The sequence below is a fragment of the Aethalodelphis obliquidens genome, unplaced genomic scaffold, assembly GCF_003676395.1.
Source record: "Aethalodelphis obliquidens isolate GAN/ISIS:26980383/991018 unplaced genomic scaffold, ASM367639v1 scaffold22, whole genome shotgun sequence".
Lineage (NCBI taxonomy): Eukaryota > Metazoa > Chordata > Mammalia > Artiodactyla > Delphinidae > Aethalodelphis > Aethalodelphis obliquidens.
In genome coordinates, this window is record NW_020837966.1 from 21354741 (window position 1) to 21382492 (window position 27752).

Below are 27752 nucleotides of genomic sequence, written 5' to 3' on the forward strand. Positions count from 1 at the left end.
CAAAAATTCAACATGTTTTACATTAGATTGTAGCTTTCAGGACACAAGCCTGAACACGAAAGCGGCAAGAAGAGGACAGGGTTAGTGAGGAGTCTGGCTCCCAGTTAAAATGCTGACTGTGATTTTTCAGACCTGACTATGGGAGATTCCAAAGGCTCTAACTGGCAGAGCCAGTGCCATGCAGTCCCTGAAAGGGGATGCAGTCAAGGACTCAGGTCCCTGGCCGGTCGTGCTCTTCACACGTTTACATTTCCAGCCCCAGAGCCCTCATTCCTCAGTCTCTTTACCTGAAGTCTCCGGCAGACATCTCCTTCAGGTATCTCAGCCGAGGCCCCCTTCTAGGGAGGGGTCAGATCCCTGTGACTCCGTACCAAGCACTTTTCTACTCCTAGATCTTCCCTTTCCCACTCCCCTCAACTTCAGGGTCCATAAAACGGCCAGAGCCTTTGGGTCCCGGCTCCTTTAAAAGGGGAGGACCCATCCCTCCTCAGGGCTGACACCTCCACCCAACCCTACACGGATGTGCAGCTCCATGGGAAGAAATGGGACAGGGGAGTGGGCTACCTCTCTGTTTTAGATTCCTACTGCTACCATCACAGAAAGTGATTAAAGGCTTAACGTTTTCATTTTTGTCTTGTTGCTTTAATAAGGAGGAAGGCCTTGCCAGCTCCTTCGTAGAAATAATAAGAAAGGCCCCTTCTACGGGGCAGATAATTATAAGGGAGCACAGGATCAAAAGGCTGCTCCCCCTCTAGGCCCATGGGGCCAAGGCTTGGAGCCAGGAGCTCAGGCCATATCTCACCCTTGTCCAATCTACACAACCACAGGGGTGGGCCAGGCCCTAGAGTGATGGCACTCGCAAAACACATGGAAGGAGGAAGGGGTGATTTTCTACAGATAGTGAGGCTCCGGGCAGACAAGAGACAGAGCCAATGCCCTAGGCTGAATGCAGCAAGGGCTACAGTCAGGACTGGAATTGAGACTTTAGTTACAAGCAAAGATGGAATCTGTGCACAAGTGGAGAAGGCAGTGCCCTCTGTTCCCCTTCAGAAGGCATTGTGTGGACAGAAGCATGGAGAGAGAAATTCACCTCACCGTAAAGCAGTGGAGGTGAACATATTTATAATTGAAAAGAAAATCACGTAAAGGAACAAAGCCTCCTTAAATAAATACTCAAGAGTTCTCACACCCATTGTGTAATTGGAACTGCGATTAATACCTTGAGATGAGAATATTTACCCAGTACTTTGTCAATGTTCGCTTTTTGTGAAACATTAAAGGTTTGGATATCTAGCCTTGAACTTTGTATCTCTATTGCTAAACTATAACTTCTATGCACAAACTAAAGAGTGGATGAAATATAATTAGAATATAGCTTTCAAGAAGAGAAATGAATATGTAAATAAGAATATGTCAAAACAAAGTTTGAGCTTGAGCAAGCATCACCACCAAATACTCTGAACGTTTCTCTGCTGCATGTGGTGGTTTGACTCGTGGACCCCTTACTGAATAGGGAGATGAGTGAACTCTCAATGAATTCAAAAGTGACCAAAAAAACGATATATTTTTCTTTGAAAAGGATTTGGAATCTAATCTTTACCCTCTAAGTATAATTTTTCAAGTAAGCACTTTTTCAGGGCAATATAATGCCCCTGAGGTTTTTCTGTTTTGTTTTTTTTTTTTCTTTAATAGATATGTCCTTCCCAGGTAGAATAATCATCTGATTTCTAAAGTGCCTTTAAATACAGCAGTACCATTTTACCTACTTAAAAAAATTCAATATGAATGTAATCCCAGATCCCATTAATTATTACACCTTTAAAAATCCATTTTCACCATTCTAAATTTAACACTTTTACAGTCAATACAGTAGACCACAGACATTCACAGGTTTAAATTTTATGATTTTGACAACTGGCAGTAACTATGAATGTCTATGACATACAGTAATTTGTAATTTTCTGCAGACCTGCATTTGAATTGCCTGCCGAGAGATAGGTGCTCAAGAATGTCTCTTAGCTAGTGACTGAGCACTCTCATTGCCCAGAAGCTGGGCATCTCACAAACACCTCTCTGCATTAACATAGGTCCTCAACCAAGCTGCTTAAAATGGCCAGAGACGACCATATTCTGACAGTGTGGACTGTGTTAACGACCTAACACACTGATTCTCAAACCCTGAGGGTGTTTTAACTCATCCAGAGGAAGGGTGGGAGGGAGGGAGACACAGGAGGGAAGAGATATGGGAACATATGTATATGTATAACTGATTCACTTTGTTATAAAGCAGAAACTAACACACCATTGTAAAGCAATTATACCCCAATAAAGATGTTAAAAAAAAAAACACACACACACAAATTGCTGGGCCCCGCCCAAGTTTGTCAGAGTTGGAAAAGGAAAATTTGCATTTCTAACACATTCCAAGAGTTCCAAGGTGATGCTTTGAGAACCCTTGAGCTAAAGGATACTATCCATTTATCGCTAGGAAAAAAAAATTATTTTAGCTAAAATTTCCCAAACGTATATCAGTAGTTTTACCAATACAATTTTTTATATCAAATAATCACTAGGGATAGCCTGGGCCAGAAGGGATATTTTGCTGGTAACACTATCTATACTGGTTGTCAAAATATAAAAACAATTTTGTACAGGTAGTCACTCCATTGAAACAAGTAAATCCTCCCCTTCGCTACCCACACTCCTTTCAACCCACCCATGAACTTAGCAATGAGACGTTAATAACTGGCCTAGTAGGGGACCTCCCAAACCTTTCCAATTGATCATCGCCTTTGGTTGCCGAAAGCAAAACACATTAGGAACCAGAACTTCTTTGTCCAGTCACACCCCACCTTATCAGGAGAGAGGAGGGGAAATGGGAGACATACTAAGGATTCTTCTTGATTAAAGAAAAGAGTTGACAAGTTGGTTTAGGCTCATTCCAGTAATGGTGGCTTTTTACCACGGAAAAATTATTCCAAGTTTCTGTGAATTCTTGAGGCTCTCAAATCATCCAGCCTTGTCCAACTGTGTCAAAGATCAGAAAGGAATCTAAGAGGGAAACTCCACCATTAATAGGAGTGCACCTAATTCCAGGGCATTCTCTGTACCTTTAGAGAGCTGCAGTGTTGACAGCAGATGAGGATTCTTGATTTGGGACACGGCAATCTTAACGATTCAACGAGATGAAAATGTCAACAATAATTTGAAAGTTGTCTCATACATAACTATATGACATAATAATGAATCCATAAGAATTTATCATCACCATATGTTTTTATACAATCATTTGGTTTCAAGATGTTCTAAAGCAGCACTAATACAGATATCCAGGGGAATGTCTTAGTCAAATCTTCGACAGATTTTCCTCCTGTCTCTATTGGCTAAATTCTTCATGTGTAAATTACTCCAGTTTAAACTTACTCGCTTTTCTCCATTTGGTCCTTTGAGAAACAAATCGTGTCCCTCATAAAAAGCTCCTAAATTTGAAGCGAATGGTCTAAAAATATCTATCATCTTCTCTTTTCTTTCTCTCTCCTTTACTCAAATCATTAAGCACCTGTACCAGGTACTAGGCTGGGTACCAGGGCTACAGATGAACAAAATGTAACTCCTGCCCTCATGACACATGTAATATGAGGGAAATTACAGGCTTCCAGGAGAGGAGATATGAGTGGGTCAGATTTGAACTGGGGAATCATATGGCAAGAAGAAGAGCCTGAGAAGGCCTTAACTTGGGAAACTACTTTGGGTAGCAGAGAAAGAAGGTGCTACGTGGCCAGGGTGGGCGAGGTGAGGGAAGGACAAAGAGGTTACAGTATTCGTGACCTTGTTGAAAATTTAAGAACAACAGAAAAGATCTGAAGACTTACACATTAGATGTGTCATGAGCAGATTCCATTTTTAAAGAAATCTCTTGGGCCACAGTGTGGAGACCAGATTGGAGAAGAAAAACAGGGGGAAACAACCAACCCTTGTAGTTATTAATACTTCATGCCAGACATGATGGTGGCTTGACATAAAATAATGGTAGTGAACGTGGAAAAACACAGACAGATTTGATATACATTCGGAAAGTAAAATAATCAAGATTATTTGGTGGTGAAGTGAATACGTGGGATGGAAGTAGAGGGTGTTATAAGGATAGGAGTGGTGGTGGTACTTCCTCCACGTTCAGAGACTGGGGAGATCAAGAGTTCACCTTCAGCTTTTCTCGGTGCCTACCAGCATGCACAAGGAGAGAGCACAGGTATGTGGATCTCACTATTGAAGTCTGGCGTTCAGAAAAATTAAACTTAATCACGTTGGTCATTAACATCTGTAGAAGCAGTACGGCATAGGGGAGAGTTTAGCCTTTGGTTTCAGAGGCCTGGGAGGCAGAACCAAAGAGATCATGAATCCCCAGAGAAGGACTTTGAGCTAGCCTAGGAACTGCTTTCTTTATTTTTTTAGTGGTTTTCCGGTTCTAATCCATGAGTGCCCACATAATAGCAAACTTGACTGTATGGTTGACTTGGTTTACATCTTGAAACCAAAAGAAATAAACATAAAGGATTTCCATTTGGCTCTGCTCAGATGACTGACTGGAGGCTGGATGAGGAGGTTAAGCTCAAAGGGATCAATAATCAAAGCAAACAGTAGCTCTGTCTTGCTCTGGACACTTCTTTATATATTTTACTTTTTCACTCTAGTTGCTTGGCACCCTAGTTAATGATTTCTATGGGATTAAACCCTATGATAAATAGTATTGATTCTAGCAACAATCAGCTCTGTAACAATTCCTGCACCAATGTGCTCAGATGTCATCAGCAGAGCCAGTGAGTTCTATCTATGAAATCTACCTTTCCTTTCAGCGTGAAGCAATAAGCAAAATTCTCAGAATATTACCTCGGCACCAAAAGGTATCCATACTATACAAAGAAAATCATTACATCTTTTCAACTTGTATATACACCTTGCTTTTCCCTGTGCCAGCCTGGGAGATATTCTCTCCCTCCACTGAAGGACAGTACAGCTTCATACCAAAGTCACATTTGAAAAAGAGTATCTTAATATAAATTGCTAAATTGGCCATGATTAGTAAAACATGTTTCTTTAACACAGAGGATCATTTTCCTTCTATTTTAACCCCTGATTGGGCAAACTCACGCTGCCTTCTGCCTCATCACTTATAAGACCTACACTTTGAGAAATTGCTTTATATTTTCTACCCATTATGGTAAATTCTTTACACTGCATTACAACTTAACCACTTTTAAGAGGCAAGATATATCTATACTTATGTATCTATATCTATGTTTATGTCCAGGCTATATTTATCTACCTGTGTCTATAAATAGATATATATATTACTTTTATATTATAAACATATAAATATACTGTTTGTTAATTACAGTCAAACAAGTTGAAGGTTAGTTTATGCTCAAGTCAAAAGCCCAAGTGTCATCCAGCTGGTAAGTAGCATTTCTAAGACTTGAATCTTAGGGTACGTGATCTCCAACCTGAGCTCTTGACAACAAAACGTGATATTTTCTGAATTACTCTTATCTGTGTAAGATTTCGCAATATTCATGGCATCATAGGTCTCAATGAAATTAAAGATTTGAATTAAATACCAATATCTGAAAGACCACCCTCAAAAAAGCTTTCATGCATGATCTTTGGCATTTCGAGACATATGTAGCTGAGTCTCCAAAGATAGAATCATCTTCTCAGACTAAATGCAACTACTGAGAATTATAGCCACTTGTCTACTTGCAGTGAAATGTCTTTAAAAATGATCAGTTCTCCCAGATATTCAGTTCATGTTTCAACTGTAAATTATTTAGAAAAGGTATCACCTATGCAGTTCTAATAAATCCTATGGACTGTTTCTTATGATATCATATTTATATGAGAATGTGGAAAATCTCCATCTTCTTCTTTTGAGCCAAAATAAAATATAGCAAAGCTGCTGAAAACTTACATTAAAGCACTGGAATTATGTTTCCAAAAAAAGTCAGGAAATATTCAAATAGAGTTTTTGGGGGGTTTTTTTGTACGTGAGTGAAACTGATGAAGAGCCTAACTTATATTTGTGAGCCAATGGGGATGCCAAACCAATGGTATAAAAGGTTTCAAGTAGGTGTCTACTTATTTTAAGGTGAAAACCATACCACTCACTGTATGCGTATTGTTTTAATGCACCTGTCTTCCTTAATGAGCTCTGAGTAATAAAAAGAGAATTATTCTAGGTATTTCATGTGGAATTATATAATGTAATGAACAGGGTTTGCAAATGGTTTCTCTTCTACCCAGGAGAAGAAGTGTGTAATTCATGAAAATCCTGGATATTGACAGTTCCTATATCTGGACTGAACAGCCTTAGCTACAAATGAAAATTTCATAGAAATATAGCCGAGTTTAAAATGTTGCTCTCAGAAGAAGTTGGGAGAGGGAGAAGACAGTATTTTTACTTATATTTGCTTCTTACCTTAGGAGGACATGTTAAGAATGGTTTGACTTTTTCTGTATTATGTAAAACACCAGAAATATGCCTAAAGGGCATTGTTCATTTTACCTGACACACAGTGATTTCAGCTTCTTCTTGGGAGTCACTCTCCTTCACTCAGTCATGATCTTTATGTCCCAAAACAAGCATATTGAAATGTCTTAAAAGTCCTTCCTTATAGCACCCAGGAGAATACTGTCCAGTTAAGTTCTAAAGAGCTTCATCTTCAAAAGCTTATTCTAGGGACATGGTGAGCAAGGTGTTTATTATTCACATAATCTTTAGATCTTAGGGTGTTTGACAAAGTGAAAAGTGTTAGGGGATAAACCATTTCTCAGATAAATCCGCTAGCAAATCTCAAATATCAGTTCCTGTTAAGTCAACCTTGTAATTCTATCCTGCAGTTCTTTCTAATAAGAAATTGTATACATCATGGAAATGTAAATTAATTTTCAAAAATCTGGGATTCTTTGAGAGCGGTATATACATGTATTTGTGGAAATGAACTCTGTGTATTATCTTGTATTCACTTTTGTAAATTCTGTCTTATACTAACATCCTCAGAGACAAAGGAGACTTCAACACTTGGACAATACTTGGGAGACTGAAGCAAGTAGAAGATGGTATATTCTAGAATTCAAGATACCAAGGCCCTTTTATTTTGTTCCCAAGAGGAGCTGATAAGCCTAACTTTCCTTATGACTAAATTTAGCATGGTATTCCCTCCTCAGACAATTCGGGCCTAAAGTCATTAGACGGAAGTGAGCAAGGTTAAGGGTCCAGGAGGGGTTCAGGGGACGAGAGGTACAAGGGTGACCAGAGATCAGATATCAGAGATAAGGTGGGGTCTTCATTAGCAAGTCTGGGATGGGCTGGAGGAGGAAGCCTGGCCTAGTGTGTCGGAGTCCTAGCAGGGTAGGGAGGGCTACCTAGTGTGGGGAGTTACAGCCCAGGAGGGGTTCAGAGGGCATCCATGTGGAAGATGGTCTATCACAGGGGTGTCTGAACCCGAGCAGAGAGAAGTTGTCATCCACATGGGAAAGCAGCTTGGCTGGGCCTATTCTGGGGGACGAAGGCATCTGCACAGGGGGCGAATGCAGTGAGGTGGTGTTTGGGGGCACAGTGCTCAGTACGAGGCACAGGGACGTGGACAGGGAAAGGAGAGGTGGTGGGGTTTCAGCAGGTGATGGTGGCAATCCTACCTCGGTTACACACACAGAGTGAGCAAATACGTAAATACTTCAAAGGCCATGAAAGCGGGGTTCTCATTGTCAGAGAATGCAGAAACCAAAATGCCACAGACACTGAGCAGGTGCCGCTGAATCCCTTTTATGGGAGGGTCATGAGGAGGCACTTGAAAAGCTCTGATATCTGATTACTCGAGTCAGTGAAACTATACTGCTAGCTGACAGGTGAGTCTCAGATGAGTCCTCAGATTTTCCTGAGACCTAGTGAGTAATTACGTAACACAGACCCAAAGGCACGGATTAAAGGCCCAATTCACCCACCTGGAAACTGAGGAGCCTTAAACCTGATAAAGGTGGGAACAGGCGATCCTTCTCCTCTGTAGGGTACAGGAGAGCAAGTTACTCTGTCTCATGGGAGTGGCCCAGGAAAAGGAGGAACAGGTAATACAGCTAACAAGAACCAACGAATTAATATGCTGAACTGGGGTACAACGTTTACATGTTTTGTCTCAATTCCCACGGCAACTCATTATGGGTATTGGGAATATGGATACTGTAAGACTATTTTGCAAATGAACAGCGTAAAGGTTCAAATTTAAATACACTGCTAGTTGGGACCTTGAGCAAACATATTACAGGGTAAAAGAACTTAGTCTGATTTTGAGCCCATGTTTTTAGCCTTTTTACTTCTTCCCTAACAAGAAAGAATAGTCGTCTCCCAGGAATGGTAGCCTCTCTGATGTGGCACCATTCCCAACCTTCCTTAAGTATGTTACAATAAATACTACCTTACCAGTATACAGTAGCATTGCATATTCTAAGGAAAAAATAGTGAAGAAATGTTTATGGCTATAAGATAATCAAGCGTTTTCTAAGGTAATGAGTTATGACTTTTATCCCAAGATGAAAACTGACACACTTTATAAGAAAGGTGAGTTTAATTGTTGTTTCTCTTACTTCTTCCGGCTTTCACTCATGGTGCCTTATTTCCTATGTGTTTATCGATTTTTAACTGCTTTCTGCTCATTTCGTTTGTAAACTTACGTACGAAACTTCTTTGAGCCATGAGACGCAGGTGGATACCTCCTGGGAGGATTCTGTCATCTGGTCCTGCCACAGGTCTTAAATGTGCTCCTACATGAGAAACACATATCCAAATTTCTGGCTTGAAGTGTTTTGGGACTGACCACATAGTATGAACTTATGTCGCAGACTTGTTCAAATATCAGCTTCTGGTTATAGGCAATTTCCCTATTTTCATGTGAATTCACAGTTCCTTCTAATTCACCTTTAGATGGAGAGTATAGCACTTTTGAGTTCCAGCTATAAGAAAAGAGGATCCCTGCTTTGGTTTTCTCACTTTGGCGCAGCCTTAGGTTTTGTTTTTTTTTTTTCTTCCATAGTAGCACCTTCCCCAGTCCTGTGAAATACCAAGAAATGGTACTCGGTAAAACTGCGATTCCCACGTGCCCTCAAGGTGAAAGCGGGCTGCAGTGTTCCAATTATTCTCAGGCTCTTGCCTTCATTTAGCTATTGCTCTAAATTCTTTACTTTCTTTTTTTTTTTTTTTTTTTTTTTTTTTTTTTTGCGGTACGCAGGCCTCTCACTGTTGTGGCCTCTCCCGTTGCGGAGCACAGGCTCCGGACGTGCAGGCTCAGCGGCCATGGCTCACGGGCCCAGCCGCTCCGCGGCAGGTGGGATCTTTGCGGACCAGGGCACGAACCCGTGTCCCCTGCATCGGCAGGCAGACTCTCAATCACTGCGCCACCAGGGAAGCCCGAATTTCTTTACTTTCTTGTTAGACTACATATGCATCTCTTTTCTTTTCCATTTTGTTTAGTGTTTTCAGAAGAAAGATTGGTGCTAGATCCTTATCTGCTAATATATTACTAGAAATGGAACCATAGGGTAATTTTTTCATTATCCATTCAGTTAGTTAAACTTTAGAGTTCAATGATATGCCTTGCTAAAATTCATCTGGGGAAAAACTATTATAGATGACATGGATTATCTCATAACTAAATTTAAAGAAGAAATTTAACACATCTTAATCTTCCCCTTGTTAATGGATCTTCTTTTTATTGAAGCTCAATAATTTTCTGTCTATATTTTAAGCGATAATGTTTTATTGACAGGCTCACATGGAGACTTGCATTCTATGCTAGTTTCTATACTAAAAAACTGTATCACTTGGTAAGTGACAATCTCTCTGGACTACAGTGGCAAGAAGTTAGTAACCTCAAAAGGAAAGTTTTGTATTTCCTATAGTACTTAATCATGGATAAGAATAATACATGTACGTAAAGATTAAGTCACAAAGAGGCTGTTCTGGGACTAAAATCTCATTTGTAACCATAAGATCCTTGAGTGTGTTGATTTTAAATCAATGCATAATTTCATAGCAGACAACTCTCTACTTATAATTCTGGTGTCACCTGCTCTCACAAGACCTGATCTAAAGTTGGTAATGCTTATTACATTAAAACTTACCAATGCCACTTGGAAAAATTAAACTATGTTAATTAAAATATGCAATATTTAATACGGTGTTTCAAATTATTACAGATACTTGACAGACATACAAGGGGTTCAATGACTTGTCTTTTGGAATTCAGTGAATGAAGCTGCTTCTTTTCGTCTTATGTATAATCTTGCACTCCACAAAGGACACACATTGGAATGCAACAAAAGTAACCCCACAGTTTATTTTTATTTCTACTTATGTTGTATGAAATATAGGTTTCTAACAATTACATAGCCAAATCCTCTTGTTTCAGTCCTGATAAATATAAGAAGCAAATTTCCTCTTGTTAAGTCCTGATAGAAACTAGAAGGGGTGATGCTTAGTAAATGCACCAATGTTTGCTTGTAAACTTTATATAAAATTTGGCTCAGGGACTTCCCTGGTGGCGCAGTGGTTAAGAATCCACCTGCCAACGCAGGGGACACAGGTTCGAGCCCTGGTCCGGGAAGATCCCACATGCCACAGAGCACCTAAGCCCGTGAGCCACAGCTACTGAGCCTGCGCTCTAGAGCCCGCGAGCCACAACTACTGAAGCCCGCATGCCTAGAGCCTGTGCTCCACAACAAGAGAAGCCACTGCAATGAGAAGCCCACACACCGCAAGGAACAGTAGTAGCCCCTGCTCGCCACAACTAGAGAAAGCCTGAGTGCAGCAACAAAGACCAAACGCAGCCAAAAAAAAAAAAAAAAAGTTGGTTCAGTCACGATGCTCCATTGATTACTTAACATACAGGTTGTGTCATAAAACCAATCATATAAAAAAAAAGTTTTGAGAATAATAGTGTTGCCTGGCACAGTGTCTGGCACCTAAGAGCATTAGTATTTAGTAAAACATGTGTGGAGTAAATCAATCACTGAATGAATAAAATGTATAATAGATTTGTATATTTAAAATAGTTCTATAAATATCTAATAGCACATTATCCTTAATCCTATTAATTTATCTAATAGCTGGTGTAGGTTAATAGCTTTTAGCTCTGTGGATGGACTAGAGACGGTCCTTGTGCTTTCGGAAATGATGTGTAAAATTATGATTTAAAGGACTAAATGGATTGTTCCCTCCTGGGGAAAGGACCACTGCTCTCAAAAGATCCGTAAAGTGTCTGAGATGAATAAAGGTTAAATATCAATATCTTAAACAAAGGTGGAGCCATTATTTGGGATCAAGGTATTTCTCTAATCAACACAATGCTCTTTTACTAGAACACCAAGAAAAAAATACTCTGATGTAGCCAAGTCTCGGGATTTTAAAAGAACAAAAGCAGTATTAGGCTTAATCATTGTACTTCCTGTCATAAAATCTCGCAAGAGTGTAAACTCCACAAAGGCAGGATTTTTTTTTTTTTTTGCTTTGTTCACTGGATGTGTTTCCCAGCACCTAGAGTGGCACCTAGCTTACAAAAGGTGGTCAAATTCTGTTGAGCAAATGAGTTAAAATTCAAATAAACGTTGCTTTCTTTTTTTAAAAAAAGAGATAGACACTAGTTATATTTCAACAATTAAGTGATCTATGATTGTAAATATTAATAAACTCGAAGTATAGGATGTATCCTCAAAAACACCAAGTTATATACATTTTAAATATTATATAAGATTTATTTTATGTGCTCAGATTTTGGAAAGCCCTTAGTTATTAACTTCAGAAACACCTGAAGCTACTGTTTAAAAGACCTACCATAATTTCTGAAAACCTTCCTAGTGTATGGTAAAAATAAAAAAGGAAGAATTTGGCCAAGTGAATCCCTATTTGTAATATGTGTGATGTTATCTTCAGGTTTGAAATCAAAACTTAACCTTCTGGTTTGCGTAGCTTCCAAAAGAAACGGGCTTAATTTTATTTAGATCAGGAATCAGCAATCTTTTTTTTCTGTAAAGGGCCAGATGATATTTTCAACTTTGAGGGCCACGTGGTCTTTGCTGCAACTTCTCAACTCTGCCACTGTAGTATGAAAGCCTCCAGAGGCAATAAGTAAACATACAGGAATGGATGTGTTCCAGTAAAACTTTATTTACAAAAACAAGCTGTGGGCCAGATTTCACCTAATGGTCCTGTTCGCTGAGGCTTGTTTTGGATCACTTTTTAGGATCCAACGCTAGTTCCTAGTCCCCTAAGCCAGACAGCATTTACGTGAATTCTATAACCTCGTGCAAACGCATACAAATTGGAGATCTCACACAGACATTTAATTTTTAAAGGCACACAACTGTCAAATGATGAGTTAAACACTGTCCTAGGTCAAATGAAAGGCATCTTGAATACAACTCGTCCCCACGGATAGAATCCCATCAGAGAGTGTTATTTTATAAAGAGAAAATGGTACATTAAGTTACTCTTCATTAAATGAAAAAACAAAAGCTACTCAGGAACTATTAAAAGCATGTGGAGATTGAGTGAAAAGAGAAATAATGAGGTATGGCAGCAAAAAGAACCATGTCAGTGCATTTTATTGATCATTAACCTTATGATATAGGAGGCATTTGAAAACAACAGAGAAGTGTGTTATTGGTTTGGCATGAAACCTCTAATGATGCATGAGAATATATGCTCAAAAATGTCAAAGGTCACCAGAATCACATATTGGCATATAAAATGGTTTTGATATTGTGTTACACAGAAGTAAAAGGGCAACAAGCTGACTTCTATTGTAATGCTGGCTGGGGAAATTTTGTGGTATTCAGTAAAGTTAAAACTGAATGTAGTACAATATAATCTTGGCCTCCTTTCTATACACCATCAGATAAAACTATTGCTAAAATATCAATGTTATGGATATATTTCTTATCAAGTATGCATTAAAGATGTCAAGGATTGACCAAATTTTTTATATTAATGGTGGTTCGACAATTTGCCAGTGTAGACTTTTTGCTAGAAATTGGAGAACCAACTCCCCTATAGACGGAGACAGTCTTAGGCATATAAAGCTCTTCCTCCCATTTTACTCATTCTGTGATTTCAAATGTCTAAAATATTTCTGAGTGGTATCTTAGTTATTGAAATATTAGGATAAATTTGATCGAACCTATTGTTTTCTAGAAAAAAAGGTCTAAAAAAAACTTAGCAGGGATCTGAAAAATCTTTAAAGTTTTGTAGGACTGCATATTTTTTATACATCTCCAAATAAACATTAGTATGCTAAAAAAAAAAAAAAAATCCTACCATACTCAGAGCACTGTGCATACAGGACCACATCTGAATTTTTTTAAGCTGCTTTATTTGGAAAATAATTCAACACTACCTTTCAAAATAAACTCGATTTACAAAGTTAAGCTTTGCAGGTGTGTTAATTTGATAAAAACAAACTTCAGACCAAAAGTATGAACTTGGCATAAGGGTAGGACGGATTTCTTGATATTTGTTGACAATGATCTACAATCTACCTAAAGAGAAAACAACATTTATAACATGTGGTATAAATGCGAGGACCTAGTACACATTAAAAGAAAAATATCCTCATGTATTCTCCTGCAGAGACTTTTTTAAAGATCTAAAATGAGACGGCCTATGAGTTTTACTTCGGGTGATCAAGCAAAAGCAAAACAAAAACAAAGTAAGAAGTAATCCTTTATTTCTAGTTTCCCATATCCTCCCCTATTGAATCCACTACTACTAATATTGATCTTGCCCCCAGAATCTCACAAGTGTTCCCATTCTTCTACAATCACCATTCCTTTTGCTACTCCAGCCCACGCACCAGACGTTCTCATTGTCACAATCACACTAACCTCCAAACTGGCCTCCCCACTGTAATCCATTTAATGCACAGTGGCCAGTTTGATTTTTTTAAAAAACTATTTAGATCATGCCACTCTTCTGCTTACACGTTAAATTGCTTCCCATTTTACTGCCTATGAAATCCAACTTTCTTATCATGACCTAGAAGTCAACAAGATGTTTTCCACTTCATCTGATACCATTTTCTCTTCTCCAGACTCTGTTCTTGCCTCAAAGCCTCTGACTTAATGATTTCTGTTTGGAAAGATAATATTTGTGAAACCAAGTCCCCCTAAAACCGAGTGCCTCTGCCCAGTTTATGATAAACCTGTCTAGCCAAAACATTATTCCCTTTCTTGTCCAACACCTTTTCCCCTCCAGATTGAGAGGTATAAAAGAAAATGGGAGATTGAAACCAAGCAGGGTACTGTGGGGTCCTCCTGGGTACAAAAGCGTCTCCACGTCCCCTGTTTCTTATCTGTAGGAAAAAGACTTCAGCCTCCTAAACCACCCCTGAGTGCCAAAGGGCAGATTCAGACACAAATTCGGGAAAGGCGGGAATACAGAAGCAAAGGAGAAGCAGTCAAGAAATAATAATGCAGGGATAAAGCAGGGTCCTCGCTCCTCCTCAAGGGATACACACAATCTGGTACAGATCTATGAGCTCTTCTATAGGAATTAAGGCCCCCGCCCCACCCAGGTGGAGGTTGGTAACTTCAGGCTGAGCAAAGTCACTGGACCCTAGACTGCGTGGAACCAGAAGGCCAATGACTAGATTCCTGGAACACCATCCTGTTACCTCCCCACCACCGAGTCAGGAAGGTCACATGCCTTGCAGTCCTCCCCCTAAATTTTGCCTATAAAAACTTTTCCCCCCAAACCATAGGGAAGTTTGGCCTTTTTGAGCATGAGCTGCCCTTTCTTCTTGCTTGGCCTTTGCAATAAACCGTTTCCCTTCAAACTCCGACATTTTGCTTTCTTTGGCCGCACTGTAACCGGGCACATAAACTTGGGTTCGACAACAGTCTGAACTCCTTTTACGGAGAGAAAACTCTCATCCTTTAGCTCTTGGCTGAAATCACCTCCTTCCCCTAACTTCTCGTTCTGTAAGGCCCCCTTTCCTACCAGTGCCATTATAAGTTCTCTCATTTTATTTTCTTCACAGTCTGTAGCTATTCAGTTCATTTTTGGATCACTTGTCTAATGCCTATTACTGCTTACGAAATGGAGGCTCAATGAGAACACAGGTACTGCTTTTCTTGCTAACTGCTATATCCCAGTGCCTAGGATGAAGGCCCACTCAGAATAGTGTGAAATAAAATTTCTATTTTATGGCAAGACAAGAAAAATTTAAACATAAATTCTTCTCTGCCCTTTGGCCTCCTCTCTCCCCCTTACTGTGCACTGTGTATCTGCTTTATGCATCAACCAAACCTCCCCCATCAGCAGGAATACCTTGTCACCCATAAAGAACAATGTTCTTCCAGCATCAAGACAACTCCTTAAAGAGATAACATTCCTTCTTGATCTTGTAAGGGGTCATGTGACCCACCAGGTTGACACTTAGATCTGGATTACGTAAACTGTCAATAATACATCATTTGACGTACAGCCCTCTACCTCAAAAAGTCTTACATAACTGTGCCTTGATTTCTAACTGGTGGAACAGTTCTCAGAGCTTTCTGAGATGCTCTTCCAGGGTTATAATCCTCAAATTTTGCTCAAATAAAATTTTCCATTTCTTAGACTGATTGATTTTTTGTTTACAATAGATAATCAGACATTAATTACTGAATGAGACACACATTACAGATGAAAGTTCTGCAGATCCAAGGATAAAATAATGACAATAGATGTAAAGCACATGCACACAACACTAGATGTTTTATAATTAAAGCCTCAAGTCCTTATTAGGGATTTCTTAAAAATGTCATAATTATAAATGGAGATTAAATGTAGAGACAAGGGAGGGAAAATATTATAGTAATAAAATTTCAAAAACCCTTTGTTTATGCTGAAAAAGCACAACACAGCTTAAGAACAGAATGATTTTGTTTACGTTACTGACTTTCTGTCCCCACATTCAACAGGAGCCTGATCTGAAGCACTCCTCTATCAAAATGTCAGGTCTCAGTAAATGACAGCTATCGATATTTAGTGCACTCCTAACAATACCAGACTATGCACCATGTTTTATGTGTATTCTATGTTAATCATTTCAACAACTTTATTGAGATGCTATGACCATTATTCTCATTTTGCAGATTAGGAAATCTTGAATCTCTTATCTCAACAGGCCATAGAAATAAGAATATTTCAGCAAGTCGTCTGCTAGGCTTACAGAAAAAAAAAAACACTGCAGATTTTACTGCTGTGCTTAATCATTTATGAATCTTGGTTTCACTTCTGTCTCTTGCTGGAGAGTGGAGAGACTATGGAATGTTCACTTAATTAAGAGAAAAGACATTTCGTGTCTTTTCCCATGATTCATGCAGAAGTGTCAGTTATTAGAGACTGGCATAGGAAGCAACAGGAATGAGAGGATTACATCTGACTGCGAGATGGGCGAGAAGGCTCCAGAACTCTCATTTATTAATTTATTTCATTAATTATTTGATTTACTGATTGTCTACCAATTACCAAGCAGAATGCCTTTATGCCAGAGATACAAAGACAGATAAAACACTTCCCTGCCCTAGACTCAGTTACTGTCTTTTGAGTGGAGAGACCAGCAAACCAATGATAAAAATATGCTGTGATAACTTCTTTAATAGATGGTATTTATAGAACACTTTTCAAGAGTTAACTATATACCTAACTTCTGAGTAAATGAAACAGTGCAAAACCAATCAGTGTCAGATGCTTTTATGAGACAGTAGGGAAACACTGAAAGCACAATTCATCAAATAAATAATTAATTACACGCATCTTAGTATATAGATACATAACTGAAAAAAGTTTTCAGAAGGAAACAGAAAAACCCATATGACCGTAAAACAAGAAAATTTAGTTTCTTAATGTTTGACTATTTACAAACCTATCCCACTCCACCAAATCATATCATATTGTTATTTATTTTAGACATAAAGCTGTCAGATTAATGCATGCTCTCATGCAAAACTTCATCTTTGATTGTCTGAAGTTAATTCCTAAGTGCCACTGCCTGACAGATGGTTTCAACTTTTCTATTCTCACAATAAATAGACAAGTTTACCCTTTTCAGGAAAACTATCTAAATTTGATTTCCAATAATTCTTAAGGATAAAATTAGTGTCTAGACGACAAAGCTATAAAACATCCAGCATATCTATGCAATGTATTTGACAGTCGATTGTCTCGTAAACCAAGTGATATTTTTACACTGACAACTCAAAGTTAAAGCATCTTTTCAAATTAACATTGCTAGGAGTATAAACACATTATTGTAAACACAGATACCTGACAAAGGCATTTCCATTCCTGGAATATTTATTTTTATTTAAGACTTTTACAGTTTATTTCCTTTCTTACCCTATAGTCAAATACATTTCTCTGCTTTGACATTCATATAACACTATTATACACTCCCATAGTTAAAAACTTTGTTTAAATTTCATTATAATTTCTATGTTCAGTTTTCAATATTCTCTTTTCTTTTTCAAGTATGCTTGTTTTACATTATTCCAGATTTTTAGAGATTAAAGTTTAAAAAGTTAAGGAATACAGGGGCTTCCCCGGTGGCTCAGTGGATGGGACATTGAGCTCCCAATGCAGGGGGCCCAGGTTTGATCCCTGGTCAGTGAACTAGATCCCACATGCATGCCGCAACTAAGGAGCCCATGTGCTGCAACTAAGGAGGTGGCAAGCTGAAACTAAGAACCCCTGGAGCCACAACTAAGGAGCCTGCCTGTCACAACTAAAACCCAGAACAACCAAATTAAATAAATTTTTTTTAAAAAGGAATATAAAGAATATGCCTATTTTATAATGTATACATGATCTATATATACCATACATATTACACAATTATATTATATTTTATATATATTCTTTAGAAAAAAGAAAAATGAAACAGAAAGATATATATACAACACCAAGATTTTACGAAATACAGCTTTCCCTCAGGCTCTAGCTAGTAACCTTAATTTGACTTCAGGGCCTCCTCCCAAGCAAGCATTTCAGAAACTCCTTTGACCACTTCTGATTAATCACCCAATCTCTCCCTAAGTAACTCCTCCATTCGTAGCCCCCGTCCTTCACCTACATATGCAAATTAGTCCTGTGCTTTATTGTATTATTCAAATTCTGAGCCCATCCTTGTCCTGTTTTATTTGGCTCCAAGAATGATTGAAGATTAGAAAAGGTAAACTTTCCACTTATATCCTCAAACATTTGTCTATGTGAATCAATGAAGAAAACCTACATTTGAAGTCCAACTTGCTGGCTCTAAGGACTGGGGAGAACGAAGTACTGATATTTTGTCCCTTAAGATTCTTGCATGGATTAGCGTTATTTCACCCACTGTCATGCCTATGGGCCCATAAAAGAAAACACGCTCAGGCCACCCCTGAGAAGACAACGCTATGGTAACTGAATCTGAAACAGAAATCTGAGATGAGGCCTGAGGACACCAGAGTCCACATTTTTGAGTGTGGAGCTCAACCCCCAAGTGAGACTTGCAAACTGTACTTCAAAAAAAAAAAAATTAGGGGGCTTCCCTGGTGGCGCAGTGGTTGAGAGTCCGCCTGTCGATGCAGGGGACAAAGGATCGTGCCCCAGTCCGGGAAGATACATGCCGCGGAGCGGCTAGGCCCGTGAGCCATGGCCACTGAGCCTGCGTGTCCAGAGCCTGTGCTCCGCAATGGGAGAGGCCACAACAGTGAGAGGCCCATGTACCGCAAAAAAAAAAAAAATTAAATTAATAATTTAAAAAGCCCAGCATGGGGCAAAACAGGTTTTATGAGTCAAACCCTGACTCATGCTAAAAAAGCATAAGAAATTTATGGGTGAGGAAATAGAGAAAGATTTTTTTTAATTAATTACTTAATTTTACTGAAGTATAGAAGACTTACAATATAAGTTTCAGGTATACATAATAACGCAATATTTATATAGAATACACTCCATACAAAGTTATTAAAAGATTTTTGATGAGGCTTTTGGGTCTTTTTATCACAAACACTCATTTCCCTGAATTGGGAAGAGAATGATTTCTTCCTCTTTATTTCAGTTTGAGAGGCTTCAAGGAGATCACTTTGTGTGTCATCTGTATTTTGAGGACACACTGGATTGATATGTGTGTGACTGAGTAGGACCCTATGGTGCCTTCCCAGGACAGAGCCCTCCCACTATGTCCTCTGCTTGCCTCTTATTTGTAGAAAAGCTGTAGTCTCCCAGGCCCCCTAAGTCACAAAAGCATGGCTGAAGAATTAATGACTGAAAAGCAATCTTGAGAAAGAAAAATGGAGCTAGAGGAATCAGGCTCCCAGACTTCAGACTATACTACAAATCTACAGTAATCAAGACAGTATGGTACTGGCACAAAAACAGAAATATAGATCAATGGAACAGAATAGAAAGCCCAGAGATAAACCCACGCACATATGGTCACCTTATTTTTGGTAAAGGAAGCAAGAATATACAATGGAGAAAAGACAGCCTCTTCAATAAGTGGTGCTGGGAAAACTGGACAACTACATGTAAAAGAATGAAATTAGAACACTCCCTAACACCATACACAAAAATAAACTCAGAATGGATTAAAGACCTAAACGTAAGGCCAAACACTAAAAAACTCTTAGAGGAAAACATAGGCAGAACACTCTATGACATAAATCACAGCAAGATCCTTTTTGACCCACCTCCTAGAGAAATGGAAATGAAAACAAAAATAAACAAATGGGACCTAATGAAACTTAAAAGCTTTTACACAGCAAAGGAAACCACAAACAAGACCAAAAGACAACCCTCAGAATGGGAGAAAATATTTGCAAATGAAGCAACTGACAAAGGATTAATTTCCAAAATTTACAAGCAGCTCATGCAGCTCAATAACAAAAAACAACCCAATCCAAAAATGGGCAGAAGGCCTAAATAGACATTTCTCCAAAGAAGATATACAGACTGCCAACAAACACATGAAAGAATGCTCAATATCATTAATCATTAGAGAAATGCAAATCAAAACTACAATGAGGTATCACTTCACACCAGTCAGAATGGCCATCATCAAAAAATCTACAAACAATAAATGCTGGAGAGTGTGGAGAAAAGGGAATGCTCTTGCACTGTTGGTGGGAATGTAAATTGATACAGCCACTATGGAGAACAGTATGGAGGTTCCTTAAAAAACTAAAAATAGAACTACCATACAACCCAGCAATCCCACTACTGGGCATATACCCTGAGAAAACCATAATTCCAAAAGAGTCATGTACCACAATGTTCATTGCAGCTCTATTTACAATAGCTAGGACATGGAAGCAACCTAAGTGTCCATCAACAGATGAATGGATAAAGAAGATGTGGCAATATATACAATGGAATATTACTCAGCCATAAAAAGAAATGAGATTGAGTTATTTGTAGTGAGGTGGATGGACCTAGAGTCTGTCATACAGAGTGAAGTAAGTCAGAAAGAGAAAGACAAATACCGTATGCTAACACATATATGGAATCTAAAAAAAAAAAAAAAAGGTTCTGAAGAACCTAGGGTCAGGACAGGAATAAAGACACAGAGGTAGAGAATGGACTTGAGGACACAGGGAGTAGGAAGGGTAAGCTGGGACGAAGAGAGTGGCGTGGACATATATACACTACCAAATGTAAAATAGATAGCTAGTGGGAAGCAGCCGCATAGCACAGGGAGGTCAGCTCGGTGCTTTGTGACCACCTAGAGGGGTGGGATAGGGAGTGTGGGAGGGAGATGCAAGAGGGAGGAGATATGGGGATATATGTATAGCTGATTCACTTTGTTATAAAGCAGAAACTAACACATCATTGTAAAGCAATTATACTCCAATAAAGATGCTAAAATTATAAAAAAAAAAGAATTAATCATTGAAAGGGTGTGAACATGTAGTGACAAAAACAGCAGCTGGGCCAGGAGAACTGGTAAGAATTTAAATAGTAAATCAGCCATACGTCAACCACAGAATCTTTAGCTCCTCCCTGAAGTACACAGATAACTGTATCTGATGCACAGTCCCTGAGTTGTTTTTCAGATGCCAATGCCCCCACCAAATGGAAGAAGTTAACTGCTTGATGACCATGAGCACACAGCCCCCAGAGTGGAGCCTGAGGATTGATAATGTTAACCCCTGTGACACCACCCTTGTTACCTCACCATCAACCAATCAGAGACTTGTGCAGAGCGGACCACATAACCTGTGACTTCCCTCCCTCATTTTGCCTTTAAAAATGCTTCCCTGAAATCTGCTGCGGCTTTTGGGTTTTTAGAGCATGAGCTGCCTGGACTCCTTGTATGGCGCCTGTAATAAACGCTGCACTTTCCTCCACCACAGCCCTGTGTTAGTAGATTAGCTTTACTACATGAGGGCAGATGGACCCAAGTTTAGTTCGGTAACACATTTCCCATACAGAACTATATGAAGGACAAGCTGTCCAGCCTGCCTTCCTGAGTTGGAATATACAACATGATGGCAACAGTTAACAATGCCATTTGATGTATATGAATGTTGTTAAGAGAGAAAATCCTGCGTTCTCACTGTAAGAAAAAACTATTTTTTATTTGTTTTTTATCTATATGAGATAATGAATGTTAACAAAACGTGCAGGCATCATTTCATGATATATGTAAGTCAAACCGTTATGCTGTACACCTTAAACTTACACAGTACTATACATCAATTATATCTCAATAAAAGTGGAAAAAAACATAGAACAAGGTGATAAGACAAAAATAAGATGCTTTATAGTTATACCCCATGAGTTACAACCCCATGTTGTAACTTTACAACAGTTACGCCACTCTGTTTTTTATATATACCTAAGCAAATTATGAAGTATGCAATACATTATTTTATTTAAGGTGAATATGTTAACAGAAATAGCATGGATAAGGCTAAATAAATCTTTGAGCACAACTCCTAATCTCAATACTGCCACTTCATTCCGTAAGTAACCACTATTACTGATTTAGTACCTTCTCTTCCAGACCTATGGTTTTATACATGAACGTATAACAATGAAAAATATCATTTAAATTTTCACATAATTAGAACCATTCATTTTTTTCATCTTATATTTGCCTGTAACACCCAAAAACCTGTGTGGGAGGAGGTCATCAAGAAGACTCGACCGCCAGTTGAACTACAGGCTGGACCCAGGCCATTGGAGGCTTCCCATCCCACCTCCACTGTCTTGGGATGTGTGTTCAGCTTGCGTTCTTTGCTCCTAGAAACTGCACCAAGGAAACAGCCTTGAAATAGGACTGGGTATGTTACTAAACCCAGTTAGGGGCTCTATATAAACATTTCACCTTTGGCTGGTGAGTATGGAGATCTACTCGTCTTGCAACCACACAAGACAAAGCTTCTTCTAAGTAAGCTCTCTTGCTTATTAAACCTGCCACCTAGCAATCTGGTAGGGTCTGCCTTTTTCTTTGGTCTCTCTTGCCCTCTGCTTACTGGGGGTCGGGAGCAGGGAGGCTGTTTCCTTTTACACCCAGGAAGCTCCTGAGGAGGTTATGAAGCAACAATCTGTCTTGCATATTTTTTACTTGCAGATTTCTTTTTAAGTACTGCATGCTAATCCACAGCATCTATCTATCATATCGTATTTGTCTCCTTCTGTGGACATTTAAATTGTTGTTAACATTTGTTTTCCTTTCACAGACAACAGTGAATATCCTTCTTATACTACTAAGAAAGCATTTGGATGTAAATCTCAGTTTATAAATTCTTAAGGCCAAAAGGCTGTGCTTTAATCAGATTCATTCTTTCATAGATCTTAATCATGATGTCTGATTTTACTTTACACATCGTCTTATTAAGAAATGTTTTAGTCTTGCCTCAGATATTTTTTACTCATTTGTACTTTAGAACATTGGCTACCACACCTGAGGGTTCATTTTAATCAGCTCATTAGACAAAAATCTGTGGATTCCTTGACTTAGCCTCAAAGACTCTGATTCAAGACAGCTGGGCAGGAACCCAATTCTGATACTTTGGTTTAAAAACCTCTAATACAGAAAGAAGACCTGAAAACAAACTCCTCCACCTTCTATGAAGCTTTACTTAAAGATAATTCTCAGGATGAATTATTTCCATGTATACTCCATGCTCTGCATTGGCAGCAGTATCTAGAGAGTAACCTCTGATGTCCTAATACAGAAAATTGTGGGACTTGCTGGTAGTTCTCAACACCAAGATCATCTATAAATCACAAACAGCTGTGCACAGGGTCTATTTCAGCCTAGGAAACACAGGATTTTCAAGGAAGAGTCAAGAAAAGAATCTGTAGTAGATGCTGATAGAAAAGCACTCAAAGGTTTTCTATCTCAAGTTGAGTGGCTGAAAAGCTTCCTGGGATTTTTCTGCTGTTGGAAAAGTGACTCCTCTTTTATTAAGTGACAAGTGATCTCACATTTGTCCAAGAAAAAAAAAATCCAGATCAATATGTTTAATTAAGGTACTTTTCGCCTTAAAAATCACAACGTCATGATTAAACTCTGTTTTCATGTTAGAGTCTTACTCAAATTCTCAAAAACATGTCATAAATAAGAATGAGCCCCAAGGTATTCCAGGATGTCACGCATGTTTTACTCATAAAAATGTGAAGGTATCTAAGAGTCAAGTTGTTCCATTATCTGTATAGAAAGGCTTTAAAACAACTGAAACACTCAGATGGGAATATGCTATCTGAGAAGAGGAGAAAACAATATTTTTGATGCAATTTTTTTTCTCTTAAAAATACCATTTAGTTTTAAGGAAAATAATTGAAATCGAACACTTAAGGATGCAGAAACCTAAAATTCTTTACATATGACCATTTGGGGAAATTGTTCTGAACCAGTAAAGGAAAGAAGGCTTTTTCTTTTTATTTATTTATTTATTTATTTGCGGTACGCGGGCCTCTCACTCTTGTGGCCTCTCCCGTTGCGGAGCACAGGCTCCGGACGCGCAGGCCCAGCGGCCATGGCTCACGGGCCCAGCCGCTCCGCGGCATATGGGATCCTCCCGGGCCCAGCCGCTCCGCGGCATGTGGGATCCTCCCAGACCGGGGGCACAAACCCGTGTCCCCTGCATCGGCAGGCGGGCTCTCAACCACTGCGCCACCAGGGAAGCCCGGCTTTCTCTTTTTTACCTCCCTTTTAAGCCCAAGAAAAAACAGTGGGCGTCTCCTTTCAATATGGCGTTTTCTGTGTCAGTTTTCACCTTGAGCAATAAGCAAGTCTACACATGCGGTCAAAGAAAATGATAAACAGAATGAAATTTCAAGTATTAAGAAAAATTAGCGCTAGCCTTCTCATTCCTGCAATATTGGAGATGGGAGAAAAGCTGAAACTGATTCTAAGTTCGGAGCCGTGAGGGCTTCCTTCCTCACGTAGAGCAATAACCCCATTCTGTGTATTATTTCACTTATTTATCACGCACTAGAGGCAGGCATATCCCACCTCCGTTTTATGGGTGAGGAAAGGGATTTAGAGCGCTCAGGCACTTTGCTCAAAAGCCCCAAGCAAGTGAGAGGCAGATTCAGGCATTACAGGCTATCTGATTCCAAAGCACACCATCGTCATCTTTCCCCAAATCCTCCTCTACCATCCCTTCTAAAATACAATTTAAGTGTACCTGCCAAGCCTGGATGCTCAGCTCACAGCTTGCATCATTTCCTTCCACTGGCTTGTTGCTTAGATCTGGAAGCTCTTCCACCAGGCAAACCACCGTCTGCTGCCAAGTCCCTTCCGGTTGCCTAGGAGCATTCCGCGTCCCCACTTCTCTCCTGAGCAGCTGGGGCTCATCTACCTTCACAACACCTGTAGCCACTAGCTGCCTTTTCAACAACACAGGCTGTCAGCTGAAAGCTATCCAAAGAACTTAAGTCTCTGGCTAGAAGTATGGGTACGTGCCGTTTTAAAGAAAACTCTCTTTGAAGGTATTGAACGACCTTTCAGTGAGAGGTGAATGTCCCTGAACACAAGTGAAATGTTTTCAATTAGCATTACATTGGAAAATATACCTAGCGCTTACTCTACCCCTTGCCTTTTCTTTAAACTGAAATCTTGGCCTAGATTTATCGTTTTCTCTCTGAGATCATTTCATTACTACATAATGAACCTCCCGAGCTATGGCAGGAGGCAACTAGAATTTTTTGCCCCCCATTCTGCATTCCTTAGCATCTCCTCTTATAGAAGCGGAAAAACCCAAGGAGAGAATGGCTTTCTTTCCTACAGAAAGGGCCTAGTCAGGTGTTGCAAATTTAGACAAACGTGCTTAATTTCGCAAGTAAGAAAGCTTTTTTTTTTCACATGGTAGCAGAGAAATCTCCTTTGGCACTTCCAGGGCCAGCAGGACTTGGTCACTCACGGGCAGTGGTCCTGGCAGATGAAGGTAACCCGCTCTAGGTAAGAACACTAAACTAAGTACCGTTCTCAAAATGCGGCTTCTGGACACTTCCCATGATTTCCGTTTTTCTTTTCTTCTTTATTGGAGTATAATTGCTTTACAATGATGTGTTAGTTTCTGCTTTACAACAATCAGCTATACATATACATATATCCCCATATCCCCTTCCTCTTGCATCTCCCTCCCTCCCACCCCTCTAGGTGGTCACAAAGCACCGAACTGATCTCCCTGTGCTATGCGGCTGCTTCCCACTAGCTATCTGTTTTACATTTGGTAGTGTATATATGTGCATGCCACTCTCTCACTTCATCCCAGCTTACCCTTCCCCCTCCCCATGTCCTCAAGTCCATTCTCTACATCTGCATCTTTATTCCTGTCCTGCCCCTAGGTTCTTCAGCACCTTTTTTTTTTTTTGATTCCATATATATGTGTTAGCATACGGTATTTGTTTTTCTCTTTCTGACTTACTTCACTCTGTATGACAGTCCCATGATTTCCTTTTGCTCAACACATTCCCCTCTCCCAAGCCTCTCTAAAAACTCTCAGCCCCTCATGTTCTTCAGTCTAACATCTAGAACCTTCTCTGTAGCCAAACGAGCTCTACCAGGCCAAGGGACCCAGTTTTCAACTTAATTACCATAATTCGTGAGGAACAAGTATGAGGTCATGAATAGGCCTTATTGATTAAGGCAGAAGCAATGAAGCTTTTAGTCTGAGATTTAACATCTTTCTGAATAACATTCTCTGAATAGTATTACTGGCTTTGACTGTGGCAACATTTTGAGCTATCTGCCATTTGGATCTTGTTTTGAGAGAATAAGGATTGCAACCAGCAGAGGCTGAGTGCCTGACATGTGCCCAGTATTTTGCTAAAAGCTCTATAAACATTACCTTAGTTCTCACAACTACTTGAGCATATATTCTACAATATCGTTCTCATCCTCAAATTACTCTGTAGTCCTTTCCTTTGCTTTATAACTTGCATGTAACCTCCTGGAGACGAGACATCTTGTCCCAAGACCAGTATCTGAAACTCTGGAAGAATTAATGAACTACCCTTTGAGGTTTAATATTGTCATCCTGTGTATTTTCAAGTAACCCTTGAAGAATAATTGAGCATTTAAAACCCAATAATCAGGTCAGCGCCGGGTGCCGGCCATTCCTGGAGCTCTCCCCCGCGGTCGCGGCACAGGCCGAACAACCAACCAGAAAAGTTTAATAAACAGCAGGCGGAGGGGCTGGAGGTGGCGGCCGGGCCTGAGCGAGCAGGAGTTCGGTGGCCTCACCTGTCCTCATTCACCAGTGGCGACCGGCGGCAGCGGGCAGCGCGTCAGGCGGAGAGAGCCGCCGCCAGCCCAAGCAACAGCAGGAAAGACAACCTGACATAGGGAAGTGGGGACTGCTATACAGAGAAAGAACTACAAAGCATCCTCAGTGCAGTAGGAACCCTAATCCAAAGTCCCTATACTTTCATCAGAGTGCGCAACAGAGGAACATAGCTCAAGAAACTAACCACAGCCAAGTGCCTATACTTTGTTCCACTGGCTGCGGATTTTATGGAAACCCTCGTACAAATGGCATGTGTTCAATATGTTATAAAGAACATCTTCAGAGACAGAATAGTAGTAATGGTAGAATAAGCCCACCTGCACCTTCCGTCAGTAGTCTGAGTCTTTACCAGTTCAGGGCACAGATGGCAGTGTCCCAGAAGCTCAGCTGGCATTAGACTCTACATCTTTGTCTATGCAGCCAAGCCCTGTATCAGATCAGTCACTCTTATCAGAATCTGTAGCATCTTCCCAAGTGGACAGCACATCTGTGAACAAAGCAATACCTGCAAAAGAAGACCTGCAAGCTTCAGGATCAGAAACCGCACAGCAGTCATCTGAAGAGCAAAGTCAGTCTCTTGAAAAACCAAAACAAAGAAAGAATCGCTGTTTTCATGTGCAGGAAGAAAGTGGGACTTACGGGGTTTGAATGCCGGTGTGGAAATGTTTACTGTGGTGTACACCGTTACTCAGATGTACACAATTGCTCTTACAATTACAAAGCTGATGCTGAGAAAATCAGAAAAGAAAATCCGGTAGTTGTTGGTGAAAAGATCCAGATTTGAACTCCTACTGGAATACAAAATCCTTTGACCATCTGCAAACTAAAAATTGACTTGAGGTTTTTTTTCCTAGTCATTGGGAATGTAGAGCAATGTTTCTTGCATAGACCTTTTAATCATGCATGTTATCAGGAGAATAGATGTTTGTTTCTGTTTTGAAAATGAC

General features: G+C 39.6%; 1 pseudogene; it reads left to right on the forward strand.

The window, feature by feature from the left end:
- Positions 1–4119: 4119 nt before the first annotated feature.
- Positions 4120–27589, forward strand: LOC113628151 (AN1-type zinc finger protein 6 pseudogene; annotated as a pseudogene).
- Positions 27590–27752: the final 163 nt, after the last annotated feature.